We start from the raw sequence: 22,714 nt of genomic DNA on the forward strand, positions 1-22,714 counted from the left end.
TTTTCTTCAAGTGAGAGGAGGAGTGGGGACAGGGTCCACAGTGATGGCCTCCCTGCCACAACCGGCCTGCTCTGCGGACGCCATGGCCTAGCTGAGGAAAGCCAGGCTGGAACTAATGAAGCAGAGTAAGGTCAAGGGGGCAGTGTGGATAAGAAGAAAAAGGGGCTATTCAGAGGCTAGGGCAGCTAGCCATACACAACAGCCCAATCAGGAACTTCTGGTGTTGGAGGCAGTGCCCTCCCTCTTGCCATGGTAGGGAGAAGGGGCGCAACTCCAGCGTCATAGACCTCAAGCCTGCTGCTGGAAGAAACAAGGCACCGAGGCTTCTTGGTTTCCAGAAAATACAGGTTTCGGTGGCTGGCTCAGCTATAGACACCAGGCTGCAGCTGCCCTAGAGCCACCTTGACCTACCCTCTCACATCCTTGTCTCCCGCCTACACAAGGGCTGGGGGGTTGGAATAGGGTGGAAGGTTCCTCTTCTCTTATCCCACAGCCCCCACCTGGGCAGGGGGAGCACTAGGCTCTGAGAGAAGGGAGGATCTACCTAGAGGCTACCATGGAAGCCATGTTCCCGGTCTGCCCATGAATCCTAGCCAGCCAGAGGTGGGACACACCTAAGATCCTCTTTGGTGGCACCTCCCCAACAGGGCCTGTCTCCCTGGGACCCAGGGAGTTTGAAGAAAGGATCTTGCCTTTCAAATACTAACTGGCTATGAACTGGCAGCATGTTCCAGCCCCCACTTGCCAGGCGGCCAAAGTAGACTTCTCCTTTAATGGGACCACACGTCTGGCCTAAATTGTTACTCCCCCAAGACAAGTTTACTGAACAGTTAGGCAATGCTTCCACGCACAGCCACTGCAGAGAAGCTTAAAATATATTTTAATACATTTAAAGCACCATCCTGGAGACCGGCTTTCTCATGATAAAGATGCGACCCACCGACACTCATTGGGCTTTAAAATGTCAAGTTATTGCAATCCAGCAGGGAGCCTGACAAGCCATTAAATCTGAAGCTGTGTTCGGCTGATTCCTTTCCTCCCATTTCCCATTCCTCCCCCCCAAAATTGATCTGGGCTCCTGAAGCCGACATTTTGGTAGGACTTTCTGAACCGTAACAAGGTATGGTCTCTATCACTGCTTCTTCCATGGAAATGCCCTGGGGAGTGGGGTGGGAGGGCCCAGAGAAGTTGGGAGGGGGCCAGGGAGTGAAAGAGGACACATCTCACCCTTGGAGTCCTCTAAGTGCCAAGGAGGGTGAAACTTGGAAAAGAAGTCCACGGATGGTTTCCATTAGAAGGTGACCCTAAAGTCCCCTCCACACCCCTGCAACGTTCCACCAGCTGGGCTGGAGAGGAGAGGCACGGGACAGGCAGGGGATTATCTCAGACCTGGTTCCCAAGATAGATGGTGATGGCATGGTGGCAGGCAGTCTCCCGCACCACATTCGGGAGTTCTAAGCGCTGAGCCCAGCGCAACAAGTCTAAAAATATGTCCTTCCTTTGATCTGTTTAACTTTCCCAAGGTCAGAAATTGGATGCAGATGGGTTACTGAGAAACAGTAGGATAGGAAAATAAAGAGGGGGGAGCGGGGGGAAGGACCCAAATGTTAGGAAATTGGGGAGGATGGTAAAGGCCAGGAGGAAAGTAAACCCTAGGAGTGTAATTCACAAGTCGGTTTCTGCATGTGCAAAAGGTTCTTCATCCTGGGGCCGGAGGACAGGATACAAAGCAGGACAGGTGCAGCCTGAGGGGCTGGTTAGGATCTAAGAGGCTTCTTCCCCAACCCCTGAAGCTCTGGTAGGTCACCTTCTTCACTACACAGTGTACAACTCAAACCTGTGAAGTGTATGTCAACCTGCCCTCCACAAGCATATGAATACAAATGACGGGTGTGCTGAGGTAGGTGTGGGAATATATCAGTCAATACAGATGTGTTCTGTGAACCAGTTGATGGTGCATGTTTGTACTTGAAAGCCACAAGCAAAATCCAGGCAAGAGCTAGGGGTGGTACTCTTGCACAATGTTGGTGGGGGTGTGGCTGTGGAGGTGTGATTAACAGTTTCTAGGCTGTATATAAGTGTGCGTGGATGTCTGCGTGTGTGCAAATTAAAATGGAAATGTGTGTCGGAGCATGATACAAGAGCGGGAAGGTCCGTGGGCTTTGAAGTCAGTCTGACTTGACTTTGCATCCTGGCTCTGTCATTAATCAGGTGTGTAACCTTGGTCCAGCCACTGAGCCTCAATTTCCTCAACTCTGAAATGAGGACAATAAGTACCTTCCAAGATGGCTAGGAGTATTGGAAACAATGCCATGTGCTTTAGCCCACACATAGCAGGGCTGAAAAGAGGACAGCTGTTATCGTGCACTGTGGATGGGCCTCTGGTCGGCAAAGAGGCAAGAGGGAGCAGAATATGACCCAGGATTGTGTGTGCGAAGTCTGGGTGAGGAGATGTGTGCTAAGATTTATGGGTAAGCAAAGCTGTGTACCTGTGTGCATCCAAGGCGATTCCTTCTCCTCCAGGGAGCCCCCTTTTCTGCAAGGGTTCGGAGCAGGGCGGCGGGTGGCACAATTTCCGCAGACACCTTGGGCTTCTGGGTTCTGGGTCTGAGTGAGTTAAGAGGTTGAGAGGCCCGGTAGGAGCTGCAGGAAGCCAACCGCCGGCAGAGGCTTCCTTTTTTCCCTCCACCCAGCAACGGTTGAATACCGCCACCCACATCCACTTCCCACCTCCAACCCCCCACCCTTACTTTCCTTCCCACAAGTGACATCAAGGGCAGGGTGGAAATCCGAGAGAGGATTTCTCCCCTCCATTTCGCCATTCCCCCTTAAGACAAACCAGGAAGCAGCTGCGGCTCCAAATCGGGCCACCTTAACAGTAGAGTAATGGTCTGGCCTCCAGCCAAGCCCCACCTCCGTTCCAGCTCTCGCTCCTCCCCCTTCTCCTCCCGCACTGCTCCGGGAGAGCTGGTGAGCCGGAGTCTGGCCCGAGTTGGCTAGAGCTGTTGCCATGACAAGCATTTTCTTAAGAAAGCTCTGCTGTTGAGACCGTCCAAAGCTGGGGGTTGAGGAGGGGAGCACGAACTTCCTGGGAAACGATCCCTCCGAAGAGAGCTAGGCCGGAGACACCCGTCCAGCTCCCCTGCACCCATTTTCTTCCAGGAACCTGAGAGGTCCTTCCCTTTGGGAGGGCTGGGGGAGGAGACCCAGCCCACTCCCCGGCCGTAGCTGGAAAGGCAAGAGAGCAAAGCCAGCATCTCTAGCGTGGTTGCCACACTGGGGAGACCGGTGGGTGGTCACCCCCACCCCACCCCGTCCATGGAAACCCGGAGGGAGAGTCCCGCTTGGAGAAGCCTGGATCTTTGCTAGAAAGAGAGGTAGGCTTGCAGAGAATGAATTGAGTCGCGATTTGCAAACTTTGTTTCTTTCTTTGCTCTCAATGGCTTCTAAAAACTCCCTGAATTTCCTCTTCCTAGGCATGTTTTTTGCGACTGGGTTTGGAGTGTGTGTGTGTGTGTGTGTGTGTGTGTGTGTGCGCGCGCGCGCGCGCACAGATTTGTCAAATACTGTGTTTCCTAGATTCCGTTCTGAGAAACCATATAATCAAACAAGTGATTTCTTTCTCTTTTCCTAGTTTTTGTCATTCCTGGGCTGTGGGGGTAAGGAAATGGAGGGACTGTCTTTTTCACACCCAAACTGAGCTTTTGGAAAAAGCATTTATTTTCCCCCATCCGTTCCTGCCCTCCCCCTCCCCCTTGGCTTGGGAATGAGACGCAGAATGGAAAACTGTTGCAAAAATATTTTCCGCGTCTGTTCCCTTTCTCCGAAGCCCCAAAGAGAGATGGAAAAAAAAAAAAAAAAAGAAAGAAAGAAAAGAAAGAACCGAGTAAGAAATCTTCAACAGGAAGGAGGGGCTGCCGTGGGGACCGGCCGAGGGGCTCACTGGGGGGTGGGCGGAGGTCCGAGAAGGAGGGGAATGGGGAAGGGGAGTGCACAAATTAAATTTCTTTAGCTTTGTAGAGAAACCTCAGCAGTTTCTCTGCCGCTTGCAAAACATCCTCAGACTTTCACGTCTATAATTAGCTGTGGAAAAAGCTGGGAGTTCCCTCGCCCCACTGTTGTTGAGTGTGTGCCGAGCGTCAAGAACCAACTGTATGAGTGTCTCTGAGGGCACCGCCCCACACATCTCGGGTCCCGGAGGAGAGGAAAGAGCAGAGGGTGAAGTTGGAAAGTTTGCAGATCCAAGGCCGGTGCCTGTGGGGCCGGTGAGCGTTGGGCGGCTGGGGGTTGGTCACCGGCGTCCTTGGGAGGGTCCCTCAGCGTCCTGGGCCACTGCGCCCTTGCAGAAGAGCTGGAAATGAAGGCTGGGCTGGTCGCTCCTGCTCTCCTGCAACCCGCTCGCTCCCTCGCATACTTGGCTGGCTCTTGGGGTGGAGGAGGCCGGCTGGCACCCTCCCCAAGGCGAGGCCCGCCTCACCACTCCCCCAGGTCTGCGAAGGACCCACCGCTCCTCTCCAGCAGCGGGGGCGGGAGGGGGGAACGCGGGAGTGGCCTGCGCATCCTGGGAGCGAGTGGGCACTCGGCTGGCCAGAGGCGCCTCCCCCGGGCATTCCTTCCGGACTTACAACAACTTGCAGACGCGGTGTCGGCGCCGGCTGGCCTGGTAGGGGGGATGTCAGATGGAGAAATCGCGGGCACGCAACTGACGCGGCGGGGGAGGGGAAGTGAATCCCAGGCTACAGCGCCATCTCCTCCTCTGGGTGGGGTGTCTGGCAGGAGGCTGCAGATCCTCTCCCTCCTGGAGCTCCTCCTCAGAGATGCCCCTTCTCGCCCTTCCTATACCGAGCCCCGCTTCAGCCCCCTCAGCGCCGGGCCCTCTTTCTCTGGAAGAAAGGGAAGAGAGGGTCATCCAAGGCAGGGACAGGCCGTGGAGAGGGGCCTAGGGGTCCGGATGGACCGGCTGGGAGAAGGTGGAGGAGGAGGAGGACAGGAGGCGGTGGTAGCTCCGATGGCTTAGTGAAACTGGTTCCCTGTTGGCTAGGGGTGGTGGCATGGGGGGCGGGCTCCGGGAGGTGGGTCCTGGACCCCACAGATCAGTGGGGTCAGTCTGGGGTGGGGAGGGAGAGGAAGCACCTGCCCTCTGCCCCAGCTGGTTTGGTTGGAGGGGTGGTAAAGGTGGGAGCTTAGAAACTGGGAAGAAGGAAGCAAAGGACTCTTAGAGGAGAGCTTAAGTGGGGGCCCAGGAAACAACAGGAATCAATTTTCATTTTGAGGCGCTGGATGATTGATCTGACTGCACCCCAAGGGCACCCTTGTCTTCTGATCCAGAAGGGAATGAGGCCTTCCCCAGGGGCCGAGGACCCAAGACAAGATCCATGCCCTTGTTCTGTAGGCAAGGGGGGGCGGAGGAGGGGAGTCCTTTTTTTTTTTTTTCTCCTGCTGGGGAGCCCTATCCTCCCTGCCACCATCTTGCCGAGGTACAACCTCGAAATCACCAACGCCCCCCCGCGCGCGCGCCCTTCCATGGCGGGGGCCCATAATCCCACCCTCCCAGCAGTTGGCCTTCCTATTTTCAGTTTTCTGACTAGGGTCAGATTCTGGTGGGCTCGGGGAGGGCTTCTCGCTGAGGAGCAGGTCCCTATTTAGCGCACACCGAGGCGCCTGCCTACCCCTCCCCCCCCCACCCGCTGTGGCCTTGAGTCGCGGGGCGGGGGAGGCGGGGGGCACCTTCTCTCCCTTCCCGCCTTGGCCGCACCAAACCCGCGGCCCCGGGGCCCGAAGCTGCCGGCGGCCCCGCCCCGTCGCGGCCCCTCCTGCAGCTCGGCCCCGCCCCCTCGGCTCCGCGCTCCGGCGAGTACTTTGCGCGGGAGGCGCTCCGAGCCGCCGCGGAGCTCAGGTTTGCTGCCTCCCGGCCTCTCCGAGCCTCCGTCCCCTCCCCGTCCGGCTGCCTCCTCCGCGTCCCTGGCCGGATTCAAGGGCAAGTCGACGGAGGCACGGGCTTAGCCCCGGGGCTCCCAGCACCTAGCGCGGTGCCTGGCACGTTCTAAGGTGCTTGGGCAATGTTTGGTGAAAGAAGGAAGTGACATTTGGGGAGATCCTGGGACCGATTGCCTAGCTTGCCCTGTGGGCTTCAGTTCCCCGCCGCACGATGGAAAGCCCGCACCCGCTGTAATGGTGGGAGGGCGTGGCTGAGTCAGATTTGTCCGATTTCTGTGATCTTGGGTGTCTGAAGAGAAGTCAAAATGGGAACGCCCAGTTAGTTTGCCCGAGGTATGAGTGCTGGAAGACGAAAGCGGTGAGGAGGAGGGCGTGGAGGTCCCTGAGCCATGATAACTGGAGAGCCTCACTCTTCCCCAGCATCGTTGGCTGGAGGGTCTTCAGAGGAAGAGGGGCACTGGGGGCTGCTTGGCTCTGACTCAGCTGCCCCTTGTCGGCAACTCAACCCTCCACGGGAAACTGCCACCCTTTAGCTTCTCCCGGTAATTCTCATGGACCCTTTTTCTCTTTTTTGCCTGTGTTCTCTGTCTTGGACCCAGCACCCAAAGACATGGATAAGCCCTGCCCTTGTGGGGCCTTCCAGATCCAGGAAGCTTTGGAGGGAGGAAAGGAAGATGTTCCTTCTGGCTCCTCAGGACCTAAGAGTCGTGTTTGGCTTAGGTTGACCCAGGTGTTCGGTTTGACCTTGAAGAAAAATGCTCTACCCTGGGCCTCACTGCCTTCGTGGAGGAATTCTTCCAGCCCTTTGATGTCTTTCCCCCAGCCTAACCCTCAGACAGTACTCTTGCCAGCCTGGTTCCCTGCGCCTCGGACTTGCGTTCATTCCTATCATCCGCAAATGGTACTCGGTCAGACGGGGTGATATCCTTGCCCCACTCGTTTCCCCTTTCTGTAGAGTGGGTCATAGAAATGAAGCAGGCCCTTGAGCTGGAGTCCCCAAGGCTTGTGTGGAATGTTTGGTGCTTCCTCTTCCAACATCCCTTTGTCTCCTCTTTCCTCTTTCCCTTGTATGAGCCAGTCTTGTTCCACTGACTTATTTCCTCTGCACATATTAAAAGAGAAATGACAGGGACTTTTGAATTCTGCCTCCACCTGAAGCCAGTTCTCTGTGTTCAGCCCACAGGAATGTGGGTTGAAGAGGGAAACCAGGCAGGATCAAGTTAGGACCAGAGCCAAGGACTCCCCAGGAGCAACACAGGAGGGGTTCGAACCAATTTGTGTTGGGGAGTGGTGGGTGGGATGGTGCAGAGGCCAAAGGAGAGAAAAGGGAGGTGAGGACTCAGGCGACCAAAGGCCAAGGATCCGTCCTTTCTTCTCCACTCTAGCTCCTCTCTGGCTGAAGTTTTCAGCCCCATCACTTCTCTGTGCTCTGGTTTCCCAAGTATAGAAATCTCTGGGACCATTCACATATGGGGCACCTGGGTGGCTCAGTCAGTTAAACGTCCGACTTCCACTCAAGTCATGATCTCACTGTTAGTGGGTTCGAGGCCCGCATCTGGCTCTGTGTTGACAGCTCGGAGCCTGGAGCCTGCTTTGGATTCTGTGTCTCCCTCGCTCTCCACCCCTCCCCCACTCACATTCTCTCTCTCTCTCTCTCTCTCTCTCTCAAAAAATAAATAAACACTAAAAAAAAAAAAAAGAAATCTCTGGGACCGTTCAGAATGATGAACTGGAATGGAATCAGTGAGACCCCTTTGCTCTTGCCTTTCTGCCAGGTCACTAGGACCAGAGGATCTCGAGGCAGTGTGTTTACTGGTGGGACCAAGGACTCTCAGACTCAGGGAAACTCTCAGCTCAGAACACCTCTAGCAAGATCCACCTAGGTTGCAAAATCAGTGCTCAAAGTGCAAACCGGTACAACTCCTACAGAGGGCAAGCTAGCACTATCTAACAAAACAACATATGCATTTACCCAGCCATCCTGCTTCTAGGAATTTATCCAGAAAGTGCACATTCACAGATACAAAAAGACATATGCACAAGGTGATTCTTTAAGGTATATTTGCAACAGGAAAGGAAATCACTGGAAACCACCCAATGCCCGTCTTTAACAGACTGGCTGAATGAACAGGAGTACAGCCACACAGTGGAGTACTATGCAGCCAAAAAAAAGAGTAGGAGCCCTGTGAACTTACATGCTGTGATTTCTAGGATATATATTTTTTTAAATATTTACTTACTTATTTTAAGAGAGAGAGGCAGAGAGAATCCCAAGCAGGCCCCATGCTGTCAGCACAGAACCTGACACAGGGCTTGAGCCCACAAACCGCGAGATCATGACCTGAGTGGAAATCAGGAGTCGGACACTTAACTGACTGAGCTGCTCAGGCATCCCTGTAGGATATGTTGTTAAATGCAAAATGCAAGATGCAAAAGAGTGCGTGTATAGAGCATGGCACTCTTGTTGAGAAAACAGGAGAAATCAGAATACTTTTTGCAAACACACACACACACACACACACACACACACACACACACACACACACAGGATAAACCAGAAATTAATATAAATGGTTCCCTGTAGGGTGAATAGGAACAAGATAGAGAAGATAGAGATGGCAATGAAACTTTACTAATGCTACTATTTTAGACAGTTTTGACTTCTGAACCAGGTAAATAGTTTACCTGGTTACATAGATCCAAAAGAAAGAAAAAAGCAAACCCTAAAGCCAACCACAACAGAAACAATGAACCTGAGTATCAATTTGATTCCTCTACAAAGAAAATGATTAATTCAAGTAATCTTTTTGTTTAATGCCTTGACTCTTAGTGGAATGTATATTCTCAGGATAAAAAGCACTACCAAAAAAAAATCTTGGACTTTACTCTCTAATTGTGTTATTGGTCATGGTGTTGGCATCATAAATTGGAAACGGTTTTTTGTTTGTTGTAGGATAGATCAGATGAGTATATTGACATCTCTGGAAGTCAGGGTTTTGATCTGGAAGAAGGGAATCAAAAATATGGAATGGGGGAAGGTGAGGCAGAACCCTGTGATTTTTTATGTATCTCCTAGGTCTGTTCGCTGGAAGGGTCTAGAAGTACTGCTACCCGGTAGCACAGAACACACCTCACGCCCAGATGTTTATTTCTAAATACCACTTGCCCCTAAGAGGAAGCAGTGCTCCATGGAGAAATGGCTGATTCTAAATCTGGGACTGAGAAAGTACACCTCAATCATGTTATGCCAGAAAGCTAGCATGTGCTCATGGCAAAAAGACTCAGGAGTTGGCTTCAAGGGGCTCCCACAGGGCAATTTTGGGACACACGGAACGCTGAAAAGAATAACAGTAATAGATTATAAGACGCTGAATAAAAGATGTCCATTCTGACAGCGAAAGTGGAGCAGGGAGGGAACACTCTTCACACAGGGATGCCAGCTAATGAAAGGTGGAGGCAATAACTTTAAATGTACTAGTTTGCAGCCCCTCATATAGTCACTGGTTCAGGCTGGGCTTGCTAATGAATGACAAAAGTCATTAGATGAAAGGTTGATCTCAATGTATCACCTGGTGGATTACTTACTCCTTGCAAAAAGAAAGACCTGTCTTTGCAACGGGGACATCCGGCACTGACTGTCTTTTTTTTTTTTTTTTTAAATTTTTTTTTAACCTTTATTTATTTTTGAGACAGAGAGAGACAGAGCATGAACGGGGGAGGGTCAGAGAGAGAGAGAAACACAGAATCTGAAACAGGCTCCAGGCTCTGAGCTGTCATCACAGAGCCCAACGTGGGGCTCGAACTCACGGACCATGAGATCATGACCTGAGCTGAAGTTGGCCACTTAACCGACTGAGCCACCCAGGCGCCCGCCGGCACTGACCGTCTTAACCAAGCGACCAAACATCAGCAGTAGTGGGACCACCTGGCGTGAGTTCTTCCTGATGTGCTCTACGTGCAGCCACATCAGCTATAGTCTCGCCAAACATGTGTCTGTGGAGCCTAATGACGAGGAGACCAAAGCCAAATCTAGAATGTGAGCGATTCCACAGGACAACTGATTGAGACTTCAAAAAAGTGAAGGTCATTAAAAGAAGCCCTGAAATGATATGCTTGGGGAGAAGGGCAGGAAGACAGAAACCAGTCTAGATGTAAAGAAGCTAAAGAAACATCATAGCCAGGGGCGCCTGGGGGGGGGGCTCAGTCGGTTAGGCGTCCGACTTTGGCTCAGGTCACGATCTCGCGTTTCCTGGGTTCGGGCCCCCACGTCGGGCTCTGTGCCGAGAGCTCGGAGCCTGGAGCCCACATCAGATTCTGTGTCTCCCTCTCTTTCTGTCTGCCCTCCCCTGCTCGCACTCTCTCTCTCAAAAATAATAACATTAAAAAAAAAAGAAACGTAATAGCCAATTGCAATATGTAAACTTTAACTGGACCTTGGGTTAAAAAAAAAAAAAGACTGTAAGAGACATCCTGGGGACAATTGGACAACTTTTAATACAGATATGAGATGATATATAATTATTGTTAATTGTGGAATATGTCATAGCGGTAATGATAATGGTTTTATAGGAGCATATCCTTGTGCTTAGAGATTATGCAAAAGTATTTAGGGGCAAAGGGGTTTGCAAGTGACTCAGCTCCTCCAGCCCCACACAGCACATGGAGGGACCTTCTTCTTTTTTTTTTTTTTTAATTTTTTTTTAACGTTTTATTTATTTTTGAGACAGAGAGAGACAGAGCATGAACGGGGGAGGGGCAGAGAGGGAGGGAGACACAGAATCGGAAGCAGGCTCCAGGCTCTGAGCCATCAGCCCAGAGCCCGACGCGGGGCTCGAACTCACGGACCGTGAGATCGTGACCTGAGCCGAAGTTGGATGCTTAACCGACTGAGCCACCCAGGCGCCCCTGGAGGGACCTTCTTGATGACGTAGTTGCCCCTGGGAGGCTTCCTTCTCTCCCTGCTGCTGTCAGCATTGGGCTTTCCCTTTCCTGGTGGGGGCAGCTGGGGCACAATGGGTCGGCCAGCTGGACCAGGGGCAACAGGTGGGAGCAGGACTTTCCTCACCAGGCCACGGGCCAGCTGAGAAAGCCTAAGAGCTGCAGGCTTCCAGAATCACCCACCTACTTTTCGAGGGGATGCCCGGGCTGTAAGAGGAGGAATCCACCAATCGCCCTGAGGCTGTTTCTGACCAAGCTTTCGCATCCCTTCTGAATTCTGTAATTCGGTGATTCTGAAAGAACTCGGCAGTGCCTGCCCCAAGCCTTCATGCTTGGGCTAAGCAAGGCCTTCTGGCCCCCCTTCTTGGCAAGGACCGTGTACCAGCTGCACTGTCAGTGACCCAGATCACCATACTCTCCACCCCCGCCTTTCCAGCCTAGTCCCAGCTCTGGAGAGAGATCAGGTTTACAGGACTGCCATTCTCTCTCTCTCTCTCTCTCTCTCTCTCTCTCTCTCTCTCTCTTTCTGTCTGTCTCTCTCTCTCCCCTCCCTGGAAACCCTGGCATGACTCAGGGCTCTTTTCACGCAGGAGGGGGCTATTGATACCTTCATCAATTCCCCTTCTGTCTTGCTAGGGAGCCTGTAAGAGCGCGAGACAGGAAGTTGAAAGGGGGCAGACAGGGCAGAGTTTGTTCTCATGTGCTGCCACCCCTGCCAGAAGAGCATGGGACTGGGAGTCAGAAAACTGGTGACCTGGACTCTTGCCTACTGTGTGACCTTGACTAAGGTGGTGATGTCTCTGGGCCTTTGTCTCCCCCACTGTAAAATGAAGCCAAGCTTGGACAAAGGCATTTCCGATTCAAGACTCCTTTCCCACAAAGGGGTAAAATTCTCAATGCTCAAACCAAAGTCTTTACCTTAGAGTCTAGCACAAGGTAGTAGCCTGTGGCCAAGTTCCATCCCTCTATCCAGGATGACCAGAGGTGGGGAGTCATAAAGGAACCTGTCCTGTAGACAACCACTTTTAAGGTTTCGGAGTAGGACGGGTCCTCAGATTCCCCACCTTACCTGCCTTGGATGTTCAATTAAGAAGTTCTTGCTCAGTATCTCCCGAAGCTAAGATTCTGCTGTGTCCTAGGCCAGAAACTAAGAAAGACTGGCTAGAGAGAGATACAGAGGTCCAAGCCTTCGGGGAGTTTACCATCTCCTAGAGAACATGATTTTCCCAGAGTGATTAGATTGCACCACGAACCATACAAAATTGCCAATATGCAACCACTTTTGACCTACAGATGGCTTTTCACATGGTTCAGCCTCGTATTAATATTAGGAAATACTGGAAATCAGTGACTACAGTCAGCGCCGTGGGATAGAGAGACGAGGTCTTCATCCGAACTATGGGTTGGGTTTGGAGAAATGTGGCCAGCTGCTGGGCCAGCCTGTCCTCCCTCTCCATCCAGACTTTTGGCCTTGGAGGTAGACACATTGGCCAAACCCTTGTCCAGACTCTGGGTGAGTTTCTAGCACTAGCATTTCTGGTAACTGGCCAGGTCAGCTGCCCCTGGGGAGAGAGGAGAGTGCTGTCCATCCGTAGTGCCCTATTCCTGTGCCCTGACTGCCCTGCCTCATATTTTAAGAGCTGAGGATGGAGGGTTGTCAGAAAGGAGGAATTCAGGAATATCCACTCTATTCTTCCCCCCCCCCCCCCAATCTGGGGGCAGACTAGAGCAGGATCGCACACAGGAAGCCTCATCTGGCACAGGGACACATGACCTGGTGATGCTGGGGTCTGAAGGATGTGAGTAGGAATGTGGAGGCCAGAATTTGGCAGGGCTCACCTGGAATTGTTCTTGGAGGAGGTGATTGCCAAACAGGATCTGAAGGAGGAGAGAGGCTAGGTGGAGGAGAGCTTGGGGGAGGGGAGGCGGGTTGGGACGAAGAGCTGAGATGCTGCATCCGGCAGACAGCAGAGGACACTGAGCGTCCTGGAGAGTCAGATGCTCTGGCAGGTGAGGGAGTCCGTCTGCTGCCCCCCACTGGAATGGCTCCGGCCTGTGTCTGAGCCAGCACCCGTGTGGCAGCAGGATGGTGTCTGGCCTCAGCAGCAGCCTGCTGCCTGCCTGCTCTCCTGGTGCTTGTGGACCATTAGGATGCTTTTTTGATGTTTCCTGCCTGCCGTCTGTACCACAGCCTTCTTTGTGGGATGCACTCAGATGACATCTGTTAGCATCGCTAGGACAGACACAGCTGGCATCCACACTTCCAGGGGCTTTCTGACCTTGGTGCAGGGGAGGTCAGTTACCAGGCTTTGGCTGGGGGGGCGGGGTGGGTGTTCGTGCTATTGAGCCAGAGCATTTGAGATGGACAGAGTTGGAAAAATGGTCCAATGTATCCTCTTTGGCAAGTGAGAAACCTGAAACCCGGAGACTTACTTGCCCAAGGACGCCAGGCGAGTTTGATAGTTTGATGCTGAGCCAGCGTCAGACCCCACTTCTCCCCACTCCAAGTCGGTGGCCGAGCCTCTGGCCCCATCCGTGCAGCACTCGTGACCCAGCTCAACACCCAGCCTCCCCACTGCCCAGTCTCTCTACCCAAGTAACAGGCAGAAGCACCCCAGCTGCTCCAGGGATGACGTGTGGCGTGGTGAGGTCGTGTGATAGAAGCACTTTGGAAGATGCCGGAAACCATAAAAGTGCTTTGCCACGATTGTAACTGCTGCTACCCTTCTTACCAATCTGGGTCATTAGCAGTGAGGAAAATGCAAAGGAGGAGCGCTCCTGCACCGCCCTGATCGCCGTGTAGCTCCTAATGGAGTTGGGTCTCTTCTCCTGGTACTTTCCGCAGCTCCTCCCAGAGAGTGGGCCTGGAGCTGGGAGAAGCTGGGTGATTGAGAGCGGAAGCAGAAGTCCTGGAAAGGGGTGGGCAGAACCTTCCTCCTGCCCGGGTGTCCCCGGCCCTGCCCTTTCACACAGGGTGTGACTCCTCCGAAAGGTCGGAGGAAGTTTGAAGGGGAAGCCCTGTACATCTTCCTCCACCTTCCTCTGGGCCGGGTTGGCTGCCGAGCTCTGATTTGGGAACAAAGAGGCAGCATGGTGGGGCCACTGTAATGTGACAGCACAGGCTGGTTTTATTGCTAATGTTATTGCCGGAGCCAATCTGTCATTCATTTGCTTGTTCGCGTATTCGTTTGTTCATCCAACAAACATGAAGTGAGCACAAACCGTATGCCGGGCACTGTGTGAGGATCTGGGGAGAAGTCATGTCTCCAGGATGCAGAGTGGCTAAGAATCACTCCTTTCAGCTCAAAGACAAGTGTCCTGAGCCTGGGGGCCCACAGCAAGCCCTGAATGGCACAGTGTCCCAGAGAACTTGAATCTGTGTCCTTGGAGAACAGGGAAAGGTAACTCCTGACTTTAGAGACATAAGGCCTAGACTCCATACACAATTGAGCTGAGAGGGGCCTTGGGGACCATTGTAGGGCAGCACCGTGTTACCAATGGCCCTGTGGCCAGATGGTGAGGGACATGCCCTTGTCCTTTGCCAGAAGAAGCCTTCTCCTGGGCCAAGGCCTGATGCTGAAGCTGGGCAGTCATCTAGCCTGTATATCCGGTCCTTAGGCTGGCATCCCCGTGTTGTCTGACTTTGCAGTCCTCTGTTTACATCCTAGAGCCTCTGAGCCTGATGGGGCAGAGCTGTCCCAGCCCAGAAAGGATCTGAATGAAACCCTGGAATGAAAAAGCAAACCTTCCAGAGAAACTGTCCAATTTCTCCTCCCATGCTTCTTCTCATCTCAGCCCCTCCACCCTACTTTCCAGAGGCAGCCTGGTGTCACAGGATAAAAGAGTAGATTTATTTTATTTTATTTTATTTTATTTTAATTTTTTTTTCCAACTTTTTTTTTTTTTTTTTTTTTTTTGGGACAGAGAGAGACAGACAGAGCATGAACGGGGGAGGGGCAGAGAGAGGGAGACACAGAATTGGAAACAGGCTCCAGGCTCCGAGCCATCAGCCCAGAGCCCGACGTGGGGCTCGAACTCACGGACCGTGAGATCGTGACCTGGCTGAAGTCGGACGCTTAACCGACTGCGCCACCCAGGCGCCCCTAAAAGAGTAGATTTAGAGTTGGGTGGCACATAGGACACAGATCTCTGTTGACCTTCAACTTTCCCGTCCATAACCTGTATATGTTGTCACCTGTCCTGATCTACCCGATGGAGCGTTTTGATGGGCAGACGAAATAGGGTAGGGAGAGCATTGCATCAACACTAAAGTTGCTAGGGCTACAGAAGTGCTAGGTAAGTGTAAGGCTTCTCATTCTAGGGCTTCTGCTCGTCCCCCACTGCTCACTTCTGTTCCTTCTCTCTGCTGCCCAGCCCCTTGACCCCACTACGGAGCCCATCCTTCTCTGTTCCCTCACTGCCCACTCCAGAGGCTGCTCTTCCCACATCCTCCCTCCTTGCCTAGATCAAGACCCAACACAACGCATCTTAAATAATAATGACAACAGTAGAAGTGATCGTCTGACGTACCATCCATCATGTGCTACATACTAAACTTGGATGATCGCATTTAATATTTCCAGCAGGCAATAAAGTCAACAGCGTCTTCATTTTACAGCTTAATGAAGACATTCGTATAACATAAGGCTGAGGTCCAGCCCTAGGCTAGAACGTCTATAGATTTCTTCTCTCCATTGCCAAGTGACGGACTGACAAGAACACGGAGAGATTCGACAGCCTTTATTGAATGTCAACTAAATGCCAGCTGCTTTCACATTATGTCACAACAACCACCTTCTGAGACAGGTGCAGGATTCGTCTTCGACATCATCTGGTTGCAGGAGCAGAAACCCACTCAAAGCAGCAAAAAAGAGTGAAAGGGGCCTTACTAGAAGTTGACAGAGAAATATCACAAAACTTGGTGGGGGCAAGTGTGGCCCCTGGGTGGACCGTGCTTTCTCTCCGGGGCTGCACGCATTCCCTTGTCTGCTCCCGTGTCCGTGTGCTCAGCACCCATCGTGGTTAACCCGAGCAGTGGGTTCAGCCTCCAGATCCATATGACCTTCCCTCTTAGCTCTCCAAGTAGATTAACCCAGTCTCTCAGTCCAAAGAGATATCAGGAGATACAGATTCCAGCTTAGGTCCTGTGTGTCCACCCTTGCTCCAATTACCTGTGACCTGCTGGAGGGAAATGGGGACTAATCAAACATGATGACCCAGGCCTCGCCCTTCCACAGGGGCTACGGGTAGGAGCAGATGTTTCTAGAGGGGACATTCCTTGACCTCAGGTGGTGGGTTCAAACCCAACTGTGCTCTTCACCAAACCAAACTGTCTCCAGGACATTGTGGAGATGATGCCCTGCTTTCAAACTCTGCGAGTTTTCCCAGAATCTGTGGGTTCAGGTGGGCCTGGAAAAATAAGATTGCCATTTGTGAACTCTGTGACGTGCCAGGCATTGAATGTACATTATTTTTAATCCTTACAGCATTACTGCAACATGTTATTGTCCCGATTTTACAGATAAGAAAGCTAACACCCAGTGAGTTAAGTGGCTTGCTCCTAGATCATCATCCAGAGATCATCCAGGCTTGGATCATCCAGGGTTGGGCTAATCTTTGACCCAGGCCTGTCAGACACCAAGACTCATGCCTTCTCTATAATGTAACCCTTACCAAGAAAAAGAACTGTTTTACTTTGATTCAGCTGGAAAGTAGACTCTAAGAGGGCAACGTTCTTCATCTCTTTGTTCTCTGATGTTTCTCAAGCAGCTAGAGTAGTACCTGGCCCGTGGTAAGTTCTCAGTAAAAAATTGTTGAGTGAATTTTACCTTGGTATCTTCTATACTCCTGGGCTCCCCATGTTTAGAGGGGGAAAAAGGGCACATTCTAATCCTTGGAGAATTGTCCACTGAAACACACTGGGGTGACCAACTGAGTGTGCCTCTGATCTCCACTCAACTCTCATAGTCCGCTTTGATGGGGGACATTAGGAACAGTCCCTCAATGTGGAGGAGTCCAAAGGAAAGTATGGTCCTTGACCCATCTGTGTTTCCTGTCTGGCACATCTGACCTAAGATATTTGGTCCAGTGAGGGCAGGAGGAGATTTCCCTGACACTGGAAAATCTGTTTCCTGGGACTAGGAAATGGAATGCTAAGGTGCTCCATCGCTAGAGACAAGAATGCTAATTTCTGTTGGGTTTTCAGCCGCAGGGGTTGGAGTTTACCAAATCCTGGATCTCTTCCCATGCCTTTCTTGGTAGCCATGCCCTGTGTCCTCAGTCATCCGGTCAGCATTCACAAGCCCAGCAGCATGGTATTCTATAAGAGTGAGGATTTGGGGGAGTCCGGTGGAACTGGATACAAGTCTGCCTGGGCAACCGTATGACCGTGGACAAATTATTTGACTTTCTGGACTCAATTTTCTCACGTTGTACGCCCCTGACACACAGTAGGCGTTTTCTGAATTTAAATTTTTCCTCTTCCATTCCTTCATTTCTCTTTCGTCTCCGTGGATGCCGCCATGAGCCTGCCTACCTGCTTCCTGCTAACCCTTGGGCTCAGTACTTTTATAAAAGGATCAGAGCCCATTATCCTCCAGTAACTGAAAGGCCCGGAGGCCCCAACCTCCTGCAACTCTCCACCAAGGGGCCCCCAGGGGCCAACTGTGGGTTCCATCATTTCCTGTGACCGGTTACCCTCTGGATGCCAGTTCCCAGATTGTGCTTCCTATTTGCGCAACAAGAGTCCTAGAAAAGAAGGCAGAATGGCAGCGACCATGTTACCTTGTTTGCTCGTGCCCTGTAGTGCTCCCCCCGGAAGTAGGTGCTATGGGAGCCAACGCTGGGAAGTCTCTTGTTGATGGAGGGGGGCAGACTAGGCCATGATACTCTCTTTGCTTGTAGAAGCTGTGACCCGAGGATGCCATTACTCTTCAGTCACCCAGGTCAGCTGCCCACTGCCATTAGAATTGAGCAGGCCCCTTGATAAACAGGCAGGAGAGTCCCGGTCTGGGAGCTCCTCCTCTCTCCCCAGCACACAGCCACACAGACACTTTAGCTGGGATGAGATAGCCGCTTGGCCAAGGTAATGCATAAAGAACATACCTTCCCTGAGCCCGAAGGGGCTTGGCACTGAGTGACTGGGTTGGGTCCTGGTCCTTGCTCCTGCTGCTGCCTATGGAACCCATAAGGGCTCCAGGCCCTCTGGGAATGGGGGGACCTTCTCCAGTCCCCTCCCAGTTTCTCGAGGATGGCATCTGGTAAGGGGAGTGCTTTCAGAGGAAGTGAAGATGTGAATATTAGCTAAGAGTCGATGCGAGCGGGCCTATGACAGCATGGTTGCCAGGCTCCCATCAGTTGGCTGGTTCTGTTCAGCGTCAGCCAAGCCCACTCACAGCCTGGGAGCTACTCAGAAAGAGGGGTGCTGCCTTAGTCATCTCTGAACACCCAGTGTTTAGCACAGCCCTTGGTTCATGGAATGATCATCACTAAATGTTGGATGGATGGATGAATAACTGAATAAACAAATAGAAATTTTTCATTAGACTCGAGTCGAGATCATAGCCAAGTTTACTCTTTTCCTTCCCGGGGTCGCCATCTCTGTTCAACACTTCATCATCTCGCGCCTGAATACTTGCAAAGGCTTCCTTGTGACAAGCAGGGGCATTTAGGGGAATGAATTCTAGATTAGAAGTTGGGAGACCTGGGATTGGAACCATCAGGCCGGTCTCTTGCTTTTGGGAAATCACTGAACCTTTCCGGGCTTTGATTCGTTCGTGTGTCACATGAGCAGTTTGACCTAAAGGCACTTCAGGGACATTTCAACTCTCCAATTCTCTGTCTCCTCCTACCAAACAGCCCTGCAGATTAATTGTGATTGGTTACGAAAATTTTTAAAATCAGGAGATTTCAAGTAGAAATCCACGTTGCTTGCTTTGTCTCAAAAGTCAGAAGCGCTGACGACACTGGCCAACCTACTCCTCATGGCAACACTTAGCAGGAGCTGAGGAACTCCTGCCCCATTCAGACAAGTGTTTGCCGGTTTCCTTAACCACCACCACCACCCCCCCATCACCTAAGCCTGCTTTGCTTATTTTTGTGCCTGCCTGGTCCCTTAGGCATTTGAATTTGCAAACCTAGAGTAGGAAAAATAAAGCTTCTCAGTGCGGAGGCAAGGGCACCCAGGATGGGGTGACAGCCCCAGGAAGCAGCTCGTGCTTAGCTGGGTTCAGGTGGCAGAGACTGGGGGTGGGAGCTTCCTGGGAAGCTGGGTGACTGGCGTGTGAAAAGAAACAGTAGCCAGTGCCCCAGGAGACTCTGCTTGCCCCCCCCGCCCAGAATTGTTGAGCCTAGCTGTTCCCCACTCCATTACCTCTCTCCCCCTCAGACCCAGGACCCATGCCAGGAGGATAACACTGTATAACTCTATGTAACTATATGGCCATGGCTCAGAGGTGGGAGGAGGGCCGGGGCTCCATTTTAGACTCTTGACAATGGTGATAATTCCCATTCCACTCCTTTCTGCTGTCCAGCCTCCACTAGTCTCTTTGGCACAAAGCGGGGCAGGGCGCATGAGGCAGTCCGGGTTGGCCAATCTATTTGGATGGGTGGAGTGAACATTCTCGCTTGTCTCCTATACCATTGCTGTGAACAGCTGCACCTCAGAGCTCCCCGGGACTCGCCCCGTCCGTGGTCCCGAATCCAAAGTCCCATGTCTGACCGGGAGCAAACTTGTGACCCACGTGAAGTCAGGGCCATGTCCCAACTCCTTAGTCATCCTGCCCAAGCCCCAGGCAGCCCTGCCTCTCTGTTACCTTCTGCAGGGAGAACATCCCCTGCTTCCTCACTCACAGAATCTTTTCTTCAGACTTTCTAGTTTGTATGCTTTTCTTCAGCTGTTACCTTTAGTTTGATCAGTTATTCTGCGGTCTGATCTAGTCTTGTGTGTGTGTGTGTGTGTGTGTGTGTGTGTGTGTTGTTCTAAAAAAACATCTCTACTTCCTTTCCCCAGCCATGAATTACTCATCATTCCTCATTTGACACCTTTCCCTTTTCATACGGACACGACATACCTAAACTCTGGTTTACATGACGATTATGTTGTCACTTGCAGTGAGACTGTATGTTCTGGAAGGCTTTTATGGTTTTCCCAATGTCCTTTAATCCAAATGGTGGATTTTGAGCAAAGTGGTTTTTTAATATTTTTACAGACCCCCCCCCCTTCCCGATTATAAAAGGAATGCATAAAAATCTGTAACTTTTACTGAGCATTTACTATGTCGGGCACCACACCAAATGCTGAAATCGCATGACCTCCTTCCCTCCTCAGGACAACCCTGTGAGCAAAGTGTCATTCCTATTCTCTTTTCCAAAGAAGAAACTGAGGCTCAGAGAGATAAAATAGTTTATCTGAGGTCTCACAGCTACGAAGTGGGGGATGTGGAATTGAAACCATGCCTCTGAGATTCTAGACACCTGAGCTCTGTACTGCTTCCACACAAGATCATTCTAGAAAGTTTGGAAAATTCAGAAAAGCATAAAGGAAAAAATAAGATGTCTGTAAGTCCAGAGATAGCTGTTAACATTTTGATATATTCTCTATATTCTTTTATATATGTAGGCAAGTATATACCCTTTTAAAACTGGGGACACATTAACTATTGAAGTTTTTTTAAAGATTTTCTTTTTAAGACTTCATTTTTAAATTATTTTTTAATGTTTAGTTATTTTTGAGAGAGAGAAAGAGACAGAGCATGAGCAGGAGAGGTTCAAGAGAGAGAGACACACACACACAGAATCTGAAGCAGGCTCCAGGCTCTAAGCTATCAGCACAGAGCCTGATGTGGGGCTCGAACTCACAAACAGTGAGATCAGACCTGAGCCGAAGTCAGATGCTTAACCAACTGAGCCACCCAGGTGCCCCATTTAAGATTTCATTTTTGAGTAATCTCTACATCCAACGTGGGGCTCGAACCCACAACCCTAAGATCGAGAGTCACATGCTCCACTGACTGAGCCAGGCAGCCACCCTTAAATATTGTGGTTTTGATTCCAATTTTTTCCTACCCAATCCTAACTGTATTGTGACCATTTTCCTACGCTATAAGGAACTGACCACAACTCAGTCTCAAATATGGTCCAGGGAATCCAATAATAGCAGGCAATGAGAAGCAAAAGGTTGGTGTGATTTTAGAAGAGAAAGAAAGATACGAATGCCTGAGGCCTTTTCCTTGAAAGTGGACAGTCTGGAGCCAGCCTGGGTGGGGCGCAGAGGTCCGAACCTGGGATGAAGAGATCAGAGAGAGGGCAGAAAGCTTACAACTCTTGAATTGCCTTTGAGAAGTTCCCTCCCTCCCTCTGTGTGTCTGGATCCCACGTGGAGGTGCGGGCCATCTTGTGTTTGAAGTGAGAGTTACAAATGCAAGGTGGCTTTTACAACAGGCTCAGCTGAGGGCCAGGCATTCTGGAAGAAGATATTGAACACCCTAATTCAAGCCCCCTATAAACCTGAGTGGAATTACTCCCTAATGGCCGAGAGGCTGGCTCTGCCTGCTGGGTTGATGCTCTCATACTGGCCTCTGGTTGGAAAGAACTGTGAGGCTTTCCTGCCTTCGTTCTCTTAACTGTGTGTGTAAAAGAGGCTGGGTAGATTTTATCTGTGGCTATATATATAGATATATATATATATCCATAGATATATAGATATATATATCCATATATATATATCTATATATCCATAGATATATAGATATATATATATCCATAGATATATAGAGATATATATTTTTTTAAAGAAATTTTTGGTTAATCATCCAAGAATAGAGAGCAGCGAGGAGCACAGAGGAAGGAGGTAAGAAGAACAGAAGGCTGCCACCAGCCTTAAGATAATTAGCAAATGCAGGGCTGGGGGCAAAGACAGCATCTAGTGTATATGGCAGGACAGAGTGACGCTTGCGTTAGGTGACTCCTCTTTGGAATGACAGCCTGGATTGTCAGCCTTTTAAAGGTTGCACCAGCTGCCTATTATGAATTCAAGAGTGACAGAGTCCTGGCGGTCTCCATGACAGATACAGTCTTAGCCAAAGAATACTGGCATGTGTTCAGTGCAGGCTCCAGGGCTGAGGTACGAAGTCTTGGGTTCATCCATGTGCCCGTACCACCTCACTGTGTGACTCTGGGGAAGGCTCCCACCACTGTGCCCCTAGTCCGTCCCCTGGCATACAGGGAGATATCTATCCATGCACCTTTCTCCCTCCTAGGCCATCTTAGGAAGATAGATGAGAAAAATGGAGGGAGATGCTTTGGGTTTCCATGATGAATGTAGAGGGATCTTCATTCTTACATTGGTTGCTCCAGAATCTTCTGCAGCAACACAGGAAGAGAACAGGGTGCTATCATGACACATGTCACTTAACTGCTAAACTTGAGCCTTTTCATTCTACTTAATGTGTCAGATAATACAGTCCTGAATACCTCATAGGGTTATTACAAGAATCACATGGGATAATGGATGTGGAAGTGCTTTGTACACCATAGAGTGCCTACAAGTATGTGGGTTACAATTTATGAAGATTCTTGAATGAGGAAGGCCCTCCTCATTCGCCTGACTCCTCTGAGGTCGGGAAGGCTGTTTCTCCAGCTCATATAAAATTTGAGCCCTCTTTCTTGGGTGCAGTGGGTTCTCACTATGCTGTAGATGGAGGGTGGGTCCCAGCAAGTATGAATGAGTCTCTCAACGTAGGTGAAAAATCTGGGGCTCTCAAGGGATTTAAAAGAGTCCCTTAGCTGAGGGGCCACCTGGGTGGCTCAGTCGGTTGAGTATCAGACTATTGGTTTCGGT

At 51.0% G+C, this 22,714-nt stretch overlaps 1 protein-coding gene across 9 annotated transcripts in view; it reads left to right on the forward strand.

Moving 5' to 3' along the window:
* The first annotated feature begins 3,243 nt into the window (after positions 1-3,243).
* ATP2B4 (ATPase plasma membrane Ca2+ transporting 4) overlaps positions 3,244-22,714 on the forward strand; it is a 98,368-nt gene continuing 78,897 nt past the window's right edge. For 5 of the 9 annotated variants that reach the window (XM_058701351.1, XM_058701356.1, XM_058701354.1 and 2 more), the window contains exon 1: positions 4,543-4,663. The gene's annotated coding sequence lies outside the window, so the exon portion shown is untranslated. Of the gene's footprint in view, positions 3,378-4,042; positions 4,266-4,541; positions 4,664-22,714 lie in introns of those variants that run through there. The other 4 variants (XM_058701359.1, XM_058701358.1, XM_058701352.1 and 1 more) reach the window with 3 other exon arrangements.

The sequence above is a fragment of the Neofelis nebulosa genome, chromosome 15 (genome assembly GCF_028018385.1).
Source record: "Neofelis nebulosa isolate mNeoNeb1 chromosome 15, mNeoNeb1.pri, whole genome shotgun sequence".
NCBI lineage: Eukaryota > Metazoa > Chordata > Mammalia > Carnivora > Felidae > Neofelis > Neofelis nebulosa.